The sequence below is a fragment of the Panthera onca genome, chromosome A3 (genome assembly GCF_046562875.1).
Source record: "Panthera onca isolate mPanOnc1 chromosome A3, mPanOnc1 haplotype 2, whole genome shotgun sequence".
In the NCBI taxonomy this organism is placed as follows: Eukaryota; Metazoa; Chordata; class Mammalia; order Carnivora; family Felidae; genus Panthera; species Panthera onca.
The window spans coordinates 106,470,002-106,492,011 of record NC_138341.1 but is presented as its reverse complement, the minus strand read 5'-3'; the positions used below and the strand labels follow the sequence as shown (position 1 = coordinate 106,492,011).

Here is a 22,010-nt window from a genome sequence, read left to right as displayed (position 1 = left end):
GTTTTGTTTTTCCTAATTTCCCAGGTCTAGGATGTGTAAACAGATCATTTTCCTCTGGGTCTCTCCTTGCAGGAAGGGATGTCGCCCATACTCATGCCTATCACCACTATCTTCACTGAGGGGGTGGGCTGTTTAGTTCCTTTCTTCATACAGGAATCTCCATGGCTTTGTCTCCTCACCCCACACACGCAGACTCTCAGTGGACAGGGTTTCACAGATGTCCTTTGGACAACCCTCAGGTTCAGTGTCATTTACCAGTCTGTTGGGCTTTTGCTTAGCTTTAAGTTTTTTATTTTGTGTTTTTTTGGATATGTTTATTCATTTACTTATTTGGCGTCTTGAGAATATACGTTACCTTTTTGCCATTTCAGCAACACATTGTAAAATATGCTTTCAATATTTTTTTCACATCTGTAGGTGTTTTGTGAAAGACTTTTTTTAGTAAACCTAATGCACAGTATTTTCAAAAAGCTGGAGTCTGTGTTTTTTTTCTTTAATTATGAATCTTTTATTGCACAAAAATTTAAATTTTATAATGTAATCAAATTTTTCATTAGTTGTGGGCTCTTTTGTCTTATTTAGAAAGCTCTCTAAGGGTCATAAAAGCATTTTCCTGTATTTTCTTCCATTTGGAACTGATCTTTGTGCACTGAAGCTGTCATTACTACTCTTTGGCAAATAGGTCTCTTTGTCTCCTAAGCCCATCTTGGGATTGCATGTCCTGAATTGCTTGTGGTACAGTTGGGCCATAAGATCTGTTCTGGCCAGGGAATCACAGGTGGAAGTATAGTTTGTCAACTGAGAATTTAATTGCCAACTGAGACCATCTGGGGCTACCTTTTCCTCTGCCACAATAACTACTAATATTCCAAATAGTGGCTGTTTCATCAGACTGAGTTTCCAAATGTGAATATCATAGAACATAACCTCTAGCCAGACCAAAATGGCTATGTAGTGTGAGCAAGAATGAACTTCTGTTGTTTTAAGACCCTGAAATTTTGAATTTTTATTGTTGCAGTAGAATCCAACACACTCTGACAAACTTAAAACATAGTATTAGAAAAGGAGTAACAAAAAAAGGAAAAATGTTAAGTATTTGGTTAGGGGATATGTGATAGGATAACTGTTGAGGGGGAAAAAAAGGTAAAAATGCATGTCATGCAGTGGCAAAACCATTATTATTCATGTCATTTGCAATAACTTGGAGATAGACTATGTACTTAATGAACATGTATCATTAAGGGAAGGAATTGGGAAGAAAAATATACGTCATGAGTTGGCTGCTATTGACTTCGTTGGGTGAATTATTACAAGAAAAATAAATCAGCTCACAAAGTCTTGGCTGGGTTCTCCAATGGAGAAACGCAAAAGATTCTTCAAAGAAAGAGCTCAGAGATGTTGGGATTTGAAAAGCTTGAAGAGGCTAGTGGTTCCCAAACCCTGTCAATAAAATATAAAATTTAAAAGATGTAAGAGTGATAAAGGCCATTTCAAATTTGGTTTTGTGCAAGGATCAAATCTAGGACGCAGTTCTCACACTCCTTGTTAACACAACTGAGTAAGTGATGCCATTTCAAAGCAAGACCCAAATAAGAATATGATGCTCAATAAATCCTTTTAAAGGAACAAGACAGCTTGGGGAAAAGAATAAAAACATGTGGCTAATATACCCAAGATATACTGTTCCAAATAGCCAATGCTGCATGAAAAACTATTCCAAATTATGACATAAAGCAAGATCCATTTTGTTATGCTCATGTATTCTGAGTGTAAGGAATTTGGACAAAGCAAGCAAGGATGGCTTTACTCTGTTCTGTGATGTGGGGCCTCAGATGGTATGACATGAATGGATAGAGGCTAGAATCTTCAAAAGGCTGATCACTCACATATCTAGCACCGTGGCTGGGATGTTTCAAAGGCTAGGATCAGCTGAGACTGTCATCTAGAACATCTACTACATGAAGCTTCTTCAGGTTGCTAGAACTTCCTCAACATGATGATAGCCTAGGGTGCTTGAACTTCTTACATGACAATGGCTTAGCACTCCAAGAGTGAATGTTCTAGCAAACAATGCATAAGCTACATGGCTTTTTATCAGCTGGCATCAGAAGTCGTCTTTTGGTCAAAGCAGTCTCAAGTCCACCCAGATCAAAGGGAAGGAGACAGAAACCCCGACTCTTAATGAATTGTGTGTCTAAGAACTGGTAGTCACATTTTAAAACCAACATATTCCCAGTGAGGTCAAAAGAGAGACAGAACAGCACAGGGGAAGAAAGTAAAGAAATACTTCCCCTTAACTATTTAGGAATCCATTCTTGAAAATCAGAAATTCTACATGAAAATAAAAATTGGAAACCTACTTCATTATATAAATGGGGAAAAATATAATACATTAAATGCCAACATTCAATCCTCAACCAATGTCCTAAAAACAGAGACAAAATAAAGTAGAACATCTACGTGAAAGTCTAAACTACATGTCAGGATATAAAATGCTTACTTAAAACATCATTTCCTGATGGTGGTGCCTGGGTGGCTCAGTCGGTTAAGCGTCCCACTCTTGCTTTTGGCTCAGGTCATGATCTCCCTGTTCGTTGGTTCGAGCCCCCCATGTAGGGGTCCACACTGACAGCATACAGCCTGCTTGGGATTGTCTCCCTCTCCCTCTTTCTCTGCTCCTTCTCCACTTGTGTTTGCGCGTGCGCACTCTCTCTCTGTCTCAAAACAAAAGACACATCATTTTCTAATGATCAATTTAAAACGTGGTTAACATATAATTACTTTGTACTCGCTAACAAGGTCACATCCCTGAAGACCCTCAGCACACTTTTCAAAACATCTGCATGTGTTTCTGCCCTTTTACAAATTGTAATCAGAATGTAATGCAAGACTTTTACCCACATAATTTTGTTTAAAATGTTCAGTTGCATTTGGGGGACATAAATATACATTTTGACTTCTAAAATTGTCCAAATAATTGAAATTATATGTGTGTTTTAATTGTGAATCTTAAGAACCAAAATGTGTTTTATTAAAAAGCAAGAGAGGACTTCAGAATTGCCATAGACAAATGCCCACTGAAGTCTCTCATTCTTTCGCCTTTATTGTGGTTATTCTATTCCTGTTTTATAGCTGTGCACCATATAGGACAGTGCTTAGCAACCTTTTATCAGGATCACCTGGGGATTAAGCATAAGCAACTAGGCTCACCTCTAGCATTTCTGATTTAGCAGGTCTGGGGTGGGGTCTGAGAATTTACATTTCAAATATTTGATCATGCTGGTCCACAATTGAAGAATTCTTCTATAGAAGTTAGGAAACATTTTTTTTTTAGGTCATAAGTCTCCAGATAAAGAGAAGCCACATTCCAACCCAGTGCAGATTCCTACACCTCAACTCTGATGTCAGAACTCCCACCCATCACAGGTTGGAGAGCCTGGACTCTGAGCTGAATGCCATTATTAAGTGATATTTTCTGTTCCTCTTTAATGGGGAGGAAATGAGTTCATTTTACTTGAAGGAGGCACAGTGGCCCAAATATCTGATTTAACAAATATATCCAGTTCCTGCCTTCAAGGCACATGATGATAGTGCATGTTTTGATTCCATTGTGGATGAGGCCCTGCTAGTTCTGGGCCATGCAATTGGTTCCAGTCAATGAATTGTTCATGGAAGTGATGATTTTCAATTTGGGGTTGGAACACTGAATCACCAGTAAGACCCTTCTTACCTCTTCCTTGTCACAGCAGCCAGCTATGTTCTAACGGTGGTTGCCTGGTCAACCTGGCTCATGGACTGAAGGCAGTGAAGAGTCCCAGGCCGCACATACTGGGAACATAATGTGATCACAAATTATACCTTTGTTGTTTTTGGTCACTTACTGCATCCCAATCTCACTGATATATACATACATATATATATGAATTTATTTTTCAAATAACTACCCAATAGTCTCACTGTCACTTACTAAATATCTCATCTTTCCCCACTCACTTAATAATATTCTATAAGGCAGAATATGTCATACTATGTATATAACCACTAGAATCTAGAACTTGTTCTTTTGATTAACCAAAAACTAACTTTATGCCACAATTTTTCCTATGTAGCTATAAAGATATTCCCAAGGTTAATGATGAAACAAGATAGATAGTAAGTGTTAGAAATTATGTTTTCGGTAAGCAGTGTGGAGAAAAGGTAAGACGGCAATCTCCAGAGAGCACTGTTCTTAAAATGTTCTTAAAACACAGCTGCATGTGCGGCCAGTGAGGGAGAGCCAACTGGCTAATAATGAGATGTTATGGTCTCTGATTTTATTTTATTTTTTAATTTTTTTAATGTTTATTTTTACTTTTTGAAAGACATAGAGAAGGAGAGAGAGAGAGAGAGAGAGAGAGAGAGAGAGAGAGAGAGAGAGAGAAAGCACACAAGTGGGGGAGGGACACAGAGAGAAGGAGAGACAGAATCCCAAGCAGGTTCCCCACCATCAGCACAGAGCTGTATGTGGGGCTTTATCTCACAAACTGTGAGATCATGACCTGAGCTGAGATCAAGAGTTGGCGGCTTAACCAACTGCACCACCCAGGTGCCTCTCACACTCTTTGATTTTAGAGATTAAGAATCAGAACTGAAATGACCTTCATCAGTGCAGTTTTGCTTAAGCTGTAGTCTCATTCTAAGAGGAAAAGCCCTGGATATTGAAAACAAGATGTAATTTCTTCAAGGAGATCATTGGAAACTAGCCAGGAAAGAAAACTCTACCTAAAAGCTGATGTTGAGAGGCAATTGCTGCACTCGGACGTGCATCCTGGCATAGATTCTCATGTGTAGGCACCTTAAAGGGGGAGACAGAGATGCATGCCATCTTGCTGCACATATTCAACTCTATGACTCCTAGGATGTTACAGATGAATATTAATTAAGCATGCTTCTTATAAATCATTCCCAATCACCAAAGGCCTAGTCACATATTCATGTACATGTCAAATGAAAAACTCCTGTTAGTATATTTGAAAACTGGAAAATTGTTGGGGCCAAAATCTCTTGGAAATTGCTAAAATAAGAGAATATTTTTATGAGAAATGTGTGTGGGAACCATGCAAATTTATTAAAAGCAAATGGACTTGGAGGAAAGAGCAGACTGAATGAATTTTCATCCTTCCTCCTTGGTTTTGTTGATAGTGGTAAGGGTAATAGATTTTTTAAAAAAAATAATGATGGTCCATTTTTTACAAAGAGTTATAAAATGCTTTTTTATGTTTTGGTACTTCGACTCAATATGATATTCAACTCACTACTGTCACAGTATCCCTTGTGGCAAGGTAGTCGCCCATCCACAAAGGATAACATAGAAAGAAAGAACGTTTAAATAACATTACCAGTGAGGGAATAGCTTGGCAGGAATGGCGTTTCTTTTACCTGCTTTGGGGCCAGTGGAAATGAACAGTTCAGTGTGAGGTTTCAGGTCAACATAGGTTAAGTTATGTGAGAATTAATTCTCTGCTTTTCAAACTCTAATGGAAGTCCTGCATTTACCTGTTTTTATAAGCTACAATAGTATAGTATCTTTGCTTTTCACTGTAAATATATTTGCTTAACATAATATTATATTGGTTACCTGATACGTTTTATATATATATCATGTGCTATACTAGCATGCCTAATATTATATTATTTTAATATATTATGATAAACTTTATCAAAAGTTTTACAAGTCTTAGGCTAGGCAAAATTGGAAAACATTATTACTTATGAAAGGCAATTTCTTTGTGGCGGTCACTTCTCTAGAAATACTGGGTCCAAGTGTGAAGGAGGATGGACAAAATAAATGAGACCTCCTTTTCTCAGTCATGCAAAACCAGAGGTACCACACAATTTTTGTGTAGAGTGGTTCAGCAACATCCTCCACTGTGTAAGTCCAGTATTAGTATATCATCAAGAAGTATTTTTTAAATAAATGTTAAATATAGGTGCCACAGGGAACTTTCAAGTGTTTGTGTCTTTCTTATCAAGATTTACATGGTCAGGTCCTAGGAAACAGAAACAATGGTTAAATTTCATATCAATACACTATGTTGCCCAACTGGTATGTGCTTTATGTGTTAAAAGAAAAACCTACTGACTTTCACCTTCCCCATGGCCCTCCCTTTTAAATACTCCTCTATGGAGGATAACTCAGCTGCTGGGTCCCGCCTTTTCTCCTCTTTCTGCTTGGAATGCTCCAACAGTCATCTTGAGACAATGAGGTGACCCAAGGATGAAGACCAGAGCTGAAGGTAGCAGGATGGAAAGACACCAGGAGCCTGGGTCCTGAGGCCCACACAGCCACCATACCAACTCCAAACCACCTGCCTCCCGATTTCCTTCACACAAGAGAACATAACTCTTTATCTTAGTTAAGTTCTTTATACACAGAGTATCTTTTGTTAGAATCAAAACACAGCTCTTTACTGACCGGACCTCAGTTCATCAGAATGCCCAGGAAAGGATGCAATAAGGTACAAATAAGATGTATAACTTGTATATATGCAAATATATACACACATATACTATATATATATATATATATATATATATATATTTATTTATTTATTTATAATTATATATACACAATATTTTGTATATATACAAATATATGAAATTGTACTTTACCTTATATACATGCAAGATTAGCTATAGTTTATAGTTAACTGAGAATTAAAAGTAACTTTAAAAAAATTTATTTAATTTTTTTTTTTTATTTTTGAAGGAGAGAGAGAGACAGAGCATGAGCGGGGGAGGAGCAGAGAAAGAGACACACACAGAATTTGAAGCAGGCTCCAGCCTCTGAGCTGTCAGCACAGAGCCCAACGCAGGGCTTGAACTCATGAACAACGAGATCATGACCTGAGCCAAAGTCGGATGCTCAACCAACTGAGCCACCCAGGTGCCCCTAAAAGTAACTTAATACATAATCTACAGAACTCGAGATATTAGAAGTCATTGCAATTAGTTTTACTGAGAGTAATCCCAGAAACACTCAATAAAATGTTGGTTGTTGTTATTTTCTTTTCTACAAATTTGTTAGGAGGGGCAAAATTATGTGTGCATGTGTGTGTGTGTGTGTGTGTGTGTGTGTGTGTGTGTGTGTGTGTTGTGATTTTGACCCTCAACATTAATAGAAAAATCTGGGTTAGAGGATTCTGTTTTAGACCTTATCAACTGAAATTTTCCAATATAATCAAATACTATCAATGAGGGAATTCAGAAACTATGAGAACATCATAGTGCCCAACTGTAGCTTCTGATGCCACAAGAGTAGAATTATTGATTCCTCTCTAGTGCTCTTTTAAACTACTTTTTAAAAGCTTTGTGACCCAAATCTGGAGGGCCTCTTCTTAGGATGGAAACAGATAAAATATCTAAACAACCAGCAAGCCAGGGCACTCAGCTTTTAGAAATCCCAACAGAAGAAATGTTTTGTTCTGTACAGGAAGATAGATAAAAGACATATATTCTAACCCTGAACCCCAGCACCCCCATTAACCCTGATAACTGAGGCAAGGTAGTGCTAATGGTATTGTGTCCTGAGTAATGGCTCTTGTTTTTTAATGAACCCTTCTAGCAGTTCTCAAGCTCAGAGATTCTTTCAATCTGTTGAAGGAGACCTTTACTATCTCAACTCTCTCCTCAACAATAAATAACAGATGCTCCCAAGGTTCTCTGGGTTATTGGAAACTTACCTCATGCCAACAGCCTCATAATCAGGAAAACAAAGGCCACTTTCAACTTCTTTGCAGCACCTGAGTGAAATCTACCAGTCAGCTCATCATAGTAAGTAAAAGCAATTTCTCAGGTGTCCAAGGTGTTCAGTCCCTTGAGCAAAAAGACAAATCACAGGGGTTTTTTTATGGCTGACCTTCTTCCTGAGCTAGAACGAGATAATATTATAATGAAACCTTACAGCTCTCTCTTTCTTTTTCCTGAGCCATGCTTTACTGACAGAAGGACTATCTCTTGAAAGTTAAATATATATGTAGTTAAGAATCCTATTTTTACTCTTTATTTGAGAGAAACATCACAAAAAAGGTAAGAATTGTTGGGGCACCTGGGTGGCTCAGTTGGTTAAATGTATGACTCTTGATTTGGCTCAAGTCATGACCCCAGGGTTTGACATCAAGCCCTGCATTGGGGCTCCACACTGACTGTGGAGCCTGCTTGGGATTCTCTGACTCCCTCTCTCTCTGCCTCTCCTTCTCCTCAAAAAACATTAAAAAAAACTTTAAAAATAAAAGAGGTAGGGATTGTTGAAAAGAATATGGTGAATTTACAACAGAATGACAATTGGAAAAATCCATCTCATATTTTCTCTATGAAGTGGCTTTCAAAGTTGTCCCCAGTGAGCACTTATGTCACTTCTGAAGACAATGATGATAAATTAGCCTGTGGTATTTTCTCACAAGTCCTCAGCAGACCTGTGTCTACCTTTTTCTCCTCTTACTATCCACACCCATCCCTACAGTTCAGTGAGACAACAGTGGGAACCAGGCCAGCTCCATAATTCTCAGCTCTTTATCTTAATGGGATTTCCGAGAAGTCATGTGGATATGGATCATACACATTATTCTGCCTTTTCAGCTTTCAGTAGCAGGAAAGTGTCTGTTAATGAGATTTCAGTATTGACAGACAATCAACATTTTCCAGAAAGGAGATGGCATCATGTTCAATGTGCAGGAAACAATTCTCAAGTTCAAAAAGCACAGGAAATATAAAACAGCAGATTTAAAATTACGGTCATATAGGCAGGTTATTTATTTTTGGCCAATGTTTCTCAATAGAAATGAAATGTATTTTTATTATTTTTTCCAATCTGGAGTCACTCCCTACCGCTCCAAAAATCAATATCTGATAATGTTAAATAATTCCTGCCCATAGATTATACCTAAGTTTTCAAAATGTTTGGATACGTATAAAATGGGCAGTACCTGGAATTCAAATTCAACTAATGAGACACAATCTATCTTGTGTGTGTCTTTTCCCATTTTCTGTGATTGACACACAGAAAGGCAGCAGCTTCTAAAGTCATTTCCCAAAGTGGGTTCTGTTTATCCCTAATAGATAACCCCTGACAGAAATACACAGAGGAACAAACATGTGTTTCATTGAAAATTATAAGTGTTTAGATGACAACCTTCCAGGTTATCTGATTTTAGTCCCTCATTGTCTTTGAGCTATTGTATGACTCTGTAAGTCATAGACATCTGATGGAAATGCAATATCACTCTCGTCTAGAAACAAACAGATTTAGTCCCATGCTGTAGACATTCAACAGACTTCCCTTCCTGTCTTATAGAAACATCAGTATTGCTTCCATTTGCACGTTTGTCTTACTGCTCCTGATCTAGAAATGTGTCAACATTTTCTGTCTGGTTCTTTCACTGATTATGAGTTAAATAAAATCTTTAACATATACTCATTTTTATATCTCTATGTCAGTCATTTTACCTCCGGGTGAAATTGTCTTTTAACATGTGTATATATTTTTTAGGAAAGATACCACAGGTTTGGGAAAGGCTGGTAATGAGGACAGAGCACTGAGCTGAGACTCTGAGACCTGAGTCCCTACCCAGACTGCCATTAACAATGGGATGGCCACCTTTTAACTTTCTCTTGTGGAAAATTTCAAACAGATTTGAGAGCAAAGAGAACAGTATAATGACATTTTCTCCACTTAACCACTACCCAACTTTCACAGTTGCCAATTCATGGCCAATCTTATCTCTTCCATTCTCTCCCCACAGCTTGCTGTGGGATTATTTTGAAGCAAATTCTAGACATCATACCATTTCGTCTATCTTTAAAAGATAAAGTTTCTTTTTAAAAAGTCATAGCCACAATACCATTATCTTACATAAAAATCTAACAAAAATTCCTCTAAGTCATCACATATGCAGTTATATTCAGTTCAAATTGCAACTTTTCTGTCTCAAAAATAAATAAACGTTAAAAAAAAAAGGGGGGGGCACCTGGGTGGCTCAGTGGGTTAAGCGTCCGACTTCAGCTCAGGTCATGATCTCACAGTTCGTGAGTTCGAGCCCCGCGTCGGGCTCTGGGCTGACAGCTTGGAGCCTGTTTCGGATTCTGTGTCTCCCTCTCTCTTGGCCCCTCCCCTGTTCATGCTCTGTCCCTCTCTGTCTCAAAAATAAATAAACGTTAAAAAAAATTTTAAAAAAATTGCAACTTTTTGGCAATTCATCTTCTGCCCCTGAACAAAATTTCTTTGGCAAAGAGAGACCAAATATCTAACACCTGTTTAACTCCACTATACTGTTTGAAGGTGCATTTTCAGGGGTACAGGTTTCCTCCACTATCCAAAAGTAGAGTGTTCCTATGAACACTTTGAAAGCCAAAATGGCATAAAGCAAAGAAGCAATTACCATTTTATATGCAAGAATTTTTTACTGTTTTCAGAACCAAAAAATAGCTTCTCTTGAGCTTTTCTGAGACCTTAGGACATACTTGGCTGAGGGATGCACAAAATCAATCAAACACAGATGCTCACAGACACGGTTCAAAGCTATAAAGGCTTGATGCTGAGATGCTGAGTGTAGGTCCATGGAAGGAGTTTGGTGGGGCCACTCAGTGCTTGGAGAGTGCTCTGCCTCCGTAAGGGCTTGCTGCAAAACAAACACTAGAAGCTATTTGCTTTTTTCACATTTTCACATTTTTTTTGGTAAAACCAACAATCCTCTTCGAATTTCTTTTTGTTAGAGAAAACAGGTATTAATGTAGGTCTTTTGTAAAAGCCAAGTGGCTTAAAGCAGACTTCCAAAAAGGTGGATTTCTAGAAGGGTGCAAGGTGGAGGATGCCTGTATGTTGATGAAATATTGCTCTTCAGAAATATTGAGCTTGGTCTGAAATTTTAGAAATCAGACCCTTGGTCAAATGCACCACTATGAATTACTACTTCAAGAAAATGAGTAGTAAGTAATTTTGAATGAGCATTCTCCCATTAAGGTGTTTGTCTGTATACATTTTTGGGTATCAGCTTTCCTAAAATGAGCCACTCCTTCACTATTGATCTACTTCAAGAAGTCTTATAAAATGACAATACAGTTGACCATTGAGCAACAACGGCGTTAGAGGAGCTGAACCCTCTGCACAGTTGAAAATCTGAGGATAACATTTGACTCCCTAAAAACTTGACAACTAATATCCTACTGTTGACCAGAAGCCTTACTGATAATGCAAACAGTTGATCAACACATTAAAGCATAAGCAATTACTAAAATAAGGTCTCTGAATTTTTCTACAAGTTCATGAATGTAAGAGGCATTCACTTCATATCTTTAGATTTGCCGCTAACATATAAGCCAGTAGGAAGCACTCTGGGATTAAGAGATGGAATTGTCTTCACTGTTAATGATTGGGAGGAGTCTTAGTTAGCTTGGGGTGTTATACAAAAATATCACAGATTGGTGGCTTAAACAGCAGAAATTTATTTTCTCATAATTGTGGAAGCTAGGGATTTCAAGATCAAGGTGCTAGCTGCTTTGGTTCCAGGGAGAGCTTTCCTGGCCTGCAAATAGCTGACTCTTTACTGTGTCCTCACATGGCAGAGAGAGGAAAGTGGGAGCACTCTGGTATATTTTCCTCTTCTTCTAAGGACACTGGCTCTATCATATTAGGACCCAGCCCTTATGAATTAACCTAACCTTATAACTTCCTTACAAGACCTATCTCCAAATACATTCACATTAGGGGCTAGGGCTTCAGCATATGAGTTTGAAGCGGGGGACACTAACATTCAGTCCATAATTGTAGCTTAATCCAATAATTCCATCTTTCATGAATCATTCACTCAGGTGCTCAGGCCAAAAACCTAGGAAACATTATTAATTCTTCTCTTTCCCTTTCACCTTCCACATCCAATCTAGTGGCAAAGTCCTAGTGGCTTCTTATTAAATTATATCCCAATTCCCATCACTAATCAAAACTTGTGTTTCAATCACTATGGTCTAGGCTACCATTTTCTCTCACTGGAGCTGATGACCTGAAGATGAACTTGAAAACAAGTCAAATCATGTCACTCCTCTGCTTTCAACCTTACAATGACTTTTCATCACATTTGGAATAAGATCCATACTTGTTGCCAAGTGGCCTTCAACGTGTTACAGGATTTGCCGCCTCCCGCCACACACACACTGAATGCTTCATCAACAACCATTCACCCTCTGTTTACTTTTACTTGAAGATATATTCTAGTTCCAGAGCCTTTGTGATTGCTCTTATTTTCCAAGAAACAGTTATCTTCTAGATTTTTCTAGAGTTGGCTCCTTCTCTTATTCAAGAAATTATTTAAATGTTGCCTTTTCAGAATGGACTTCCTTGAACACTATTTAAAATTGCATTCTCCTTCCTTAACCCCACCCCTTATCCTGCTTTATTTTCTTCATAGCACTTAGGAGAATCTGAAATTTAAGTCATTTCCCATTTGTCTATTTATTAGTATTGGTGTCCCCACTAGAATGTAAACTCCTTGAAGTCATATGCCCATCTCTCTATTCCACAGTTGCATCTCCAGTGTCCTGAATGGAGTGTGCCATATAAGATGCTATGGTAGGCTGAATGACTCCTCTCATCCCCTGCAAGATGTTCACATCCTTGTCCCTGGAACCTGTGAATATGTTACCATGGCAAAGGGATTTTACAGATGTGTTTAAATTAAGGACATTAAAATTGGAAGGTTATTCTAGACGATCTGTGTGGGCCTATATGTAATCATGAGTTTTTACAAGAGAGAGGTCATAAGGCCAATAGAGAAGAAGGTGGTGATGTGATGACAAAAGCAGAGATTGGAATGATGTGGCCAGAAACCAAAGAATGCCGGTGGCTTCTGGAAGCTGGAAGAGTGAGGGAAATGGCTTCTTTCCAGGAGCCTCCAGAAAAAATCATCCCCACTGACACCTTGATTTTAGCCCCTTGAGACCCATTTTGAACTTCTGACTTCCAGAACTGTAAGACAATAAACTTATGTTGTTTTAAGCCACTAAATTTTTAGTAATTTGTTACATACAGCAGCAGTACAAAACTGATATAGGTATATTTAATAGAGACTTGGTTAATGAAGCAATTCTATAGAACACATGGGAGGTACAACCATTTAATTAAAACCTCTCGAGTTACACTCAGAATTCTCACAAAACGTATTTCAAAAACAGTATCTGCTGTACTAGGTATTAAACTTCCAGGAAAACTGTGAAATAATAACTTCCAATTAGGCTTTATAACAGAAAATCTCAAAGTACTAACTTTTAATGTTTTCAAATCTAAAGGTAAATTATAAGAATGATTTTGAGGATTTTGAAATTATCACACACATAGGAAAAGTATCTCAAAATCTTCTAGTTAAGTGTGTATTGGGAATACTGAGTTGGTTCAGGAATCAGATTTGAGAAGGGTTCATTAGTATCTCATGGCTGTTACTGTAAATGGAAACATATCCAGTCGCTCAGTCTAATTGTTTTCTTTTTTTTTCATATAGGCTGTGATGTGTGGTTTAGAAGTTTTTATGAGAAATCCCCATCTTTCTGTGCTCGCCGAGCTAGGTCAATAATAGAAGACTGTTGAATTTTACCTAAACTAGAGAACTTTTTGCAAACTTTTACAATAAATTCTAATTTCCTGTTGGCATTATTTTTCTGAAAGAAAACTAATTAATGATGCTTCCTTTGATGGAGAGCCTGTTTCCCCGAGTTGACAGTGGTGTCATGCTGTGAAGAATGTAGCCCTCTGGAGAGGTTTTTACATATAAAATTAAATTGCATACAGAAAACAAACACACAAACATTAGCAGTTGCACATTCTTTGCTGGGAGCTTAAGACAGAAACAGGGAGAGAAGCAGAGAGGTAGAGGCAAAATTCTTCCTGTGTTGGAGCAGCAAATTTGAGTTTTCTTTTTCTACACCCCAATTTACCCTGAGCAAATGAAAAGAACTGAACTGAATTAATTCTGCTAACTTGGGAACTCGTTAGAACATCTTTCACTCAAATGTGAAAATTGCTGTAAGTAAATGTTGCAGAAGAAAGAAAGAACAATTGTTTTATTTCTAGTTTTAGAAAAAGACTCAAAGTGTCAAACCCAGAGAGCAAAAAGGGGGAGCAGGGTGGGGGGAGGTGGTGGGTAAGAATATGGTCCATAGAGGCAACAAATTATATCAGCTATAATTTATTATTTCATTGTAATGTGATAGAGACAACATATTAATTTATGAGTATTTGATAACCACCACTGCCCAGTGAGGAACAGCTTAGCTATATCCTATTTCTTCCTTTGCCTTCCTCCTTCCCCCTAAACCTTATTATACAAATTCAAAGCACCCAGGTGAAGAGAGGGGCCAAAGGAAAATAGAAGATAAAAAGATTTGGAGCAGAAAAAAATGAGATTTGTGAAAATAAGAAAAAAAAAAAAAGGACACATGGAAGGAAAAGGGAAACAGGGGGAAAAAAATGAGAGCTTATATAAAAAGGGTCCAGGGAAAAGTTTGTAGGGCAGAGAATGAAGAATGAGCAGAGGGGTGGGAATTAAAGGATAGTCAAAACAAAGAGATGGGATGGGCTTTTTAAAAATGCTATTATGGATAATGAACTGGACTCTCCTTAGTATTTTTCCAGAGATAGGATTATTCATGTTTCCAGCTTCTGGGCTGAGTTGTGTTGGCTAGAAAACTGAACCATTTAGAGTCACTAAATGTAGACAGGTTACATTTTGGGAGTGAATTTCCAAGTCTTTGGATTTTGTGATCCAAGTGCACCTTGATTTAAATGATCACCTGAGTCAATGGTGCATTTTGGTATGAAGGCCAGACTCTTGGAACAATGAAATAAAGAAGTGGGAACTGGAGAGTGGCTTTCGAAATAACTCGAGAGAGCCAGAGCAATGTGGTTCATGCTTTGCCGAAATGAGAACTCCAATTGGGAGGGGAAGAAGGAAAAATAGCTCCAACTTGGAAATCAGATTTATGAAGCACATATAATGAATTAAATCGACATTGTCTTTAAAAAAGAAAACTTCCCTTGTCAAATTATGAACTGGACATTAGCTTTAAGACAGCTTCAATGGCTATCTAACTTCTTAAGAAATTATATTCCTTTGTCAACAGAGAAAGAAGGCCTATTTCAATCCTGCTTGGAGCAGTCAAAAGCTGCCCTGCTCCACTGGTGGTGAATAGATTCATTCCAGAAGGATCTGGCTACTGCTGTGGAAGTCAACTTCAAGCAGGGTTTGGAACCATTAGAACAGAACAATAGCTCCCAGAAACTGGAGACATTTATGGGAAATACCATGCTAAGAAAGGGCCAAATAAAAAGCTATAAGTTGTGATTTGATCATCCACCAAAATGATACAAAGATGCACAGACACACACAAAAAAGAGATGCTAGCATCTAACATCCTACACCAGGGTGATTTATGAAGTCAAAGCTAAAACAGCTGCCATTAATGTTATGAATGGTTTTGAGAGGATGTGCCCATAAGAAGTAAGTGGCTGGAAGAATTCCTAAAGCAGACTGTCTGCCAGGAGGGATGGAATGAAGCTTGGCAAATCTACTGGCTGGAGCAACTAGGTGAGCGAGCCATGGTTTGCTGGGTTTTAATCCCAAAGAGACAGCCTCACGAATTCTCACTACTGGTGAAGCAGACCTCAGTTTGAGGAGAATAAAGAATGAATTTTAATGACCTTCAGGATCATCTAACAGGGCTGGCACCAGAGGCATTGAGCAGATTTAGGAAACTAGAAGTTATAGCAAGGATACTCCATCCTATTGAATTTTTCCCAGGTGATCATAAATAGGATCCAAAGCCCAATCAGGGACCATGAGAGACAGATCTTCTTGCAGATTGGGCACCAAATTGCTCCAGTGCAGGTAGGTATCCTATGACGAAAGGAGATTTGAAAGAACTCAGCATGGGTAAGTCCATGTAAGTAGGGATCACTCTCGGCCTTTTGGGCTGGCCAAACGTAGAGTACTGGACATAGTCAATATTTGCTTCTGTTGTGGAGAAGAGGAACTTCTCGTGGCAGCCTCTATCTCAAGGTGTCTATTAGATGAATAATCTTTCATTATAAGAGGAATGGGAACTGGAGGAGAGGAGGGGAGATTCTCGGGGGCAGAGAGGAGGGATTAAATACTAAATCTGACATGTTGGCCATTAGAGAGTTTTCCCATTCTCTGCCTCCGTTTGGGAAAGGACAATGATTAATTTTGGCAGAGGCAGCTGAACCTGACAGTTCCTCCTGTCACAGATATCTGACAGGGATTTTGATCTGCCCAGAGTAAACTAGAGAAGTTAGGGGCAATAGATGGAAAGTTTAATAGGCACATAGGCATGGGCATTCATGGCCTCCCTCCCACCTCGTCTCCCAATCAAGGAAATTTCTGGCAATGTCATTTTGGTATTTTCCACTTTCCTAGAGCTCTGTGGTCTAATTGTGCAGTGAAAGAAACTTGTAAGCCAAGATGGGTTATCTGTATTAGAAAGGATCGGTGGAGGAAAGGTCTTTCTCCCGAAAGGGTAAAAATGGAGAGGTAGTAGGCAAGAGGAAAATGGAAGGGGGAAAGACAGCAATTAATACCATATTTTGGGGATACCATAGAGAAATTTTCAGGGATATATAAAATATAAAAGGAGGGAGTAATGCTGGCTTGGGGAAGGGATTGCCTTGGGGACAAAAAGAGGCAGATAATGAAAATAATATAAAGAAATCAATGTTTATTTTGGATTGCTAGATTATGGGGGGGGGGGTTGCACACAATGACCCACAAAGACAAGGCTAGATAAGCCTCAGGATTTATTTAGACCCTGGTATCCTACATTGTAGCAAAGTAAAAGAGGCAAGAGAACCCACCAGTTAACTTAAGAAGAACTCAATCACTACCAAATTCATTCTTCCTAGAATTTGCACTTGCTTTCAGGGTCACCTCATCCTGTTTTCCATTGCTGGGCAGATCGTAGCTGAGCTGTGGGGCCTAATTCTGGTTCATCCTTATTCCTAGTGTGAGTTCTTTAAGAGACCCAACCCAAACAAGGAGCTTCATAGGCCCTCCCATCCTCAGCCAATCCCTGTTCCCTCAACCAGACAAAGTTGTCAAAAGTAACACTCAGCCCCACGGCACACTCTCTATCCCTGCTCCTAGAAACACCAAATGCCCCCAGAAAAGCAGCTCAGAACACACCAGCATGGCATTCCTGACCTTTCCATCTCCCCTAGATCCTGGCCTGGTAATCCTTCACTGTCTTGTAAACTCTGATGCCTTCAAGCACTGTGTGTGTGTGTGTGTGTGTGTGTGTGTGTGTGTGTGTGTGTGTGTCTAAAATTTATATTAATATTTTAACATACACATATAAATGTATATTTTAGAGTATGTTTTCTAGTTGCCTTAATTAGGAGGGTTGGTTAAAATTGTCTAGAACTTCATTAATAGATGTGGAAATCCCTTACTACCCCACTGTAAAGATGAGGCACAGAGAAGTTAGGTAACCTGCTCAAGTTCATACCACAGGCAAATGGTGGACCTGGGATTCAACCCAGGAAGACCTGCACCAGCATCTATTTTCTCAAGTATCTGTTCCCTGCAAGGGTGATGCACACTGCTTTCTGGTGATATAAGAACAAATCTTGGAAAATCCTGAGGAATATATTTCTAACATTCATTCCAGTATTTCTACCAAAGCTTATTATAAAGTAGTTCTGGGAATGCCTCATAATCAGAAGATTCAAAGGGCCATCCAAAAACTGGAAACACTCTGCATGGGCAAACAACACATAGAATGAGATACTATACACTAGTAGTGAAAAGGATTGAAATACTGATGATATATGTGGCACAAGCAAACCTAAAATATGCTGTTCTGAAGAAAAAAAGGACATTATTCTTTTGTGTTTTATGTTCCTTCTTCTATGTTTTTAATCATTTTTAGAAGTTTAAAGTTTTTATCTGATATTATTTCAAGGACTAGGGCAAATCTAATTCTGCTGATTAATGGTTTCCTTGCACACTTTGTAATTTTGATTGCGAGTTTATCTTAAGTGGGGCTTTATCTATGGAAATCTTAATGCCAGGTTGAGGGTGTTTTCAAGAGCACTTAGTTTTGTGGTTCCTTCTGCTAGTATGTCCCCTCCCCCCATTAGCCTTTTTATTATAATTTCTTGGTTTGGGAGCGCCTGGGTGGCTCAGTTGGTTGGGTGTTTGACTTCGGCTCAGGTCATGATCTCGCAGTCCGTGAGTTTGAGCCCCGCATCGGGCTCTCTGCTGACAGCTCAGAGCCTGGAGCCTGTTTCAGATTCTGCGTCTCCCTCTCTCTCTGACCCTCCCCCATTCATGCTCTCTCTCTGTCTCAAAAAATAAAATAAAAACGTAAAAAAAAAATAATAATTTCTTGGTTTGGGGCCTGTTGAGACAATGAAACTAGTGTAAATTCAAACTTCTATATGTAAAGGTTAGGCCCATGGCTATGCACGCTTTCTCTGGGAAGCTAGTTTTGAACACACTGACCAGGCTGAGACAGGAAGCTTTATGGTAGTTTCCATGTGCAAGTGAGCAGATTTTTTTGTTTCACTGAGGATGTAGCTAGGAAGTTTCTGCAATTTCAGTTCCAACTTCTGACCTTGCTATAGTCAAGACCTTTTATCTATACCTATGTGGCCAGTAAAATACGTGCTCTGTGGTTACCTAGGGCACAGATTTCTACCTCCACCACCACCACCATCACCACCACCATCACCCACTGAGGCAGCCCCAGAACCACATCACGTTTATTTACCTCATGGTTTTCGGTCCCTGTGAATTCTTTCTTTTGCAGTTAGCTCTGCCTTTAAAAAGAGGAGTTATATTTTGCCAACACTTTGAGTTTTTAAAGTGGGATTTTCAAATTTCTGTTCCACAACACTGCTTGTCAAAAAAGTCTTGGAAATGCTAGATTAAACTCCTTGGGGAGTCACATCATTAGCCTGTTAAAGGCCAAGAATTTAACCCTTTTTGGAACAATGTACACTAAGATCTCTCTTGATGGGTTTGCCCCTAAATCACCATTCTGTTTGCATATTATAAATGAGGCAGTTCTCCCTGCTCTAGAGTACTGATGGGCCTGTTTCTCAAGGTCATTACTTTAACCTGTCACTAGGATTGTATTGTACTCATGGAACAGGGGGCCTATCTTTCTGCTACAGCATGAGAGCAGAACTGTCATTTTAAAACAAATACCAATACTATATTCATAAGTGTTAAAAAGAAGAAAAAAGAAATCATCCTATTCTATGTAATTTATTGGGACAACTTTCTCTGTTAGGAGGTAATTCTTACCTTTTTTAGGTAATTCTTACCTTTTTTAGAATTTACTCAATAGAGTAAAGGCTCTGAAGGAGGGCCGGGTGACTTGATGCCATACTATGGAGTAGTCAAGGATATGAAAAGTCTTAGAATACTTTATACAAAATTGCTGTTAGTAAAATAATTAAAAGCTAATGGCCAACTCATAACCTGCTGGCTTCTAATACTATTAGATTGAGACTCATGCTTAAAATGTATTGCACAGAGAGCTAGAATTTGAAGACAATACCATGGAGTGGCAGCTGTGTAATTCTGTAAATCTTGCAGGTTGTCCCTTTGGGATACAAATGTGCTTTTGGTCTATCCTATGTGCACTACCAAAGTAACTAATTATAATAAGTAATTTTAGAAATTATATGCCCCACCAGTAACAACAGAACACAAAGAATTCTGATAGTATCAATCTTTCTATAGTGTCATTTTTAGGTTAACACGTTTAACCAGATGTCTATCAACTAGAATTCCATTTAGGGAGATTTATGGAGTTTATAAATTACTGATTAGATATCAAAGATATCAAAGTTGAAGAAACAGCTCATGAAAATATGAATAACAAGCTGTTTCTCTATCACTCCCTTATACAAAAGGAAAAGGAGGCCCAGAATCTATCCCAATGGCTCAGCCAAGAACCTCTCATTGAGATAAATGCTAGTCCTGTTTTTCCACATGTGCAGTGTAAAGATTATGTGTGTATGTTGGAGGGGTACCAAATCTATCTCTGCATCAGCAACCCTGATCATGCCCTCCTGGTCACATGTACCACCTAAACTCTCACCTACATTGGGTTCCTTTTTCACAAACTCACATTGTAATTCTTTTCCTGCTTACTAATGTCCATCTTCCCAAATAAAATATAAACTCTCTAAGAACACACCATTCACAGTTTGAAAAGTCTGGAATCTTGAAGATCAAATATAACAAAGTCCAGAAGGAAGACAAGCATTCTTCCCTCTCCTGCCACCAGTGCGTTCATGTGACTAACATTTCACATGGGCTTGCTCTTTGTGAGACGCTCAGGTGGCAAAGGTAGGAAAATGACATCACTGTGGCAGAGAGGCCAGCTCTCTAATCTCCATTTTTTATTAAGCACGTGGCAAAGTGACACATCCTAGCCTCCCTTTCGATTAGGCGTGACCCCGTGACTAAGTCTTCTCACAGGAATGAGAAAAGTAATGCGTATGTGCCTCCTGGCAGCCTGGCTTTAAGATCTCCCAGAAACACTCCTCCATGCTCTTTCCCTTTTAGACTGGTTGGATGAAAATGACCATAGCCACCTTAGACACCACATGTTAGACAGCAAAGCCTCTCCTGACCTCTCTTGGGTCCCAGAAAAACCTACATGAAGTGGAGCAACTATTATCTGGGTTGACTGATCTAACCTAAGTGAAGAAGAAATAAAATTCTTGTTCTTAAAGCCTCTGAGATTTGGGAGTCTGTAAACACAGTCTAGACTGACCTAATACAGTCACCAATCTTGAGAAATTCACATGTTCTAAGATAGAATTCCAAATACTGTGGAATATGTTCCAGATTTGGTGTTTTTGCCTTCAGAAGCTGCAGGCTTTGCTCCCACCAAGGATGCATGACCAAGTTCATGTAGGCTGCGACACTGCATAATGGATACTTTTCTCTACATAGACAAAAGAGCCTTCTGAGGCAGTTTCTCTGAAGGAATGACTTGGCAGTATGGAAGTTTAATCATTTTCTTCTAACTGCACATCCCTTACCATCTTTCAAAAGTGAAAAATCCAGGGGCGCATGGGTGGCTCAGTCGGTAAGCGTCCAACTTCAGCTCAGGTCATTATCTCACGGTTTGTGGGTTCAAGCCCCACTTCGGTCTCTGTGCTGATGGCTTGGAGCCTGGAGCTTGCTTCAGATTCTGTGTCTCCCTCTGTCTCTGCCCCTCCCCTACTCGCTCTCTCTCTCTCTCTCTCAAAAATAAATAAACATTAAAATTTTTTTTCAAAAGTGAAAAATCCAATATCCATAGTTCAGTCCCTAAGGGCATTTAAAAGTCACCTCATCTCCTTTGTGCTTTTCCAATGCTACCATGATAAGAAGGATTAGGTGTAGACCAGAGCCTTCTGAAGGCCCCAGGAGACCAGGTCAGTCCACAGTGTCTTGAAGGACTAGCAGCATCCTTTGCCATATTCACCAGCCCTGGCCACCTCCACACCTCAGGGCTGGGCCAAGGGAGACCTGACAAATGAGTAAAATGAGTTTCTATAGGCAACACAATGGCTATAACAAAGAGGAAGTCTTGGATCTTTGCACTTGTCCTTGGTTTGTGCACTTTCCAAAGTAGCTAAAAGGCACATGGTTTGCATTTCACCAAGTCAAAAAGAGGACAGAAAGAAAGGGGCAGGGGGCGGAAACAGATTGGATGCAGAATGGACAAATGAAAATTATTTTTTAACAAAGCAGTATTTTTCACTCCCTAGGTGAATGACTTTTGTGAAAATAGTTCTATGAAAAGCCATACACTGTTTTGATTTTACTTATCACTATCATTAGGTTTGGCTGCAAATAGAAGTTTACGATAAAATAAAAAGGTATATGATCAAAGATTCTATACAATTTTGTGATAAGGTGATTTGTAATTCAAGCAATATAATGCTTGAGGCTTATATCTTGATTTTC

The 22,010-nt window shown here is 38.9% G+C and overlaps 1 long non-coding RNA gene across 1 annotated transcript; it reads right to left on the bottom strand.

Moving 5' to 3' along the window:
* Positions 1–570: 570 nt before the first annotated feature.
* Positions 571–19,346, bottom strand: LOC132665385 (uncharacterized). The gene is made up of 4 exons (XR_009604109.3): positions 7,722–19,346; positions 3,731–3,828; positions 2,501–2,714; positions 571–1,440 (listed from the first exon to the last, which is right to left on the bottom strand). It is a non-coding gene; the product is annotated as an uncharacterized LOC132665385 (long non-coding RNA).
* Between the last annotated feature and the right edge of the window lie 2,664 nt (positions 19,347–22,010).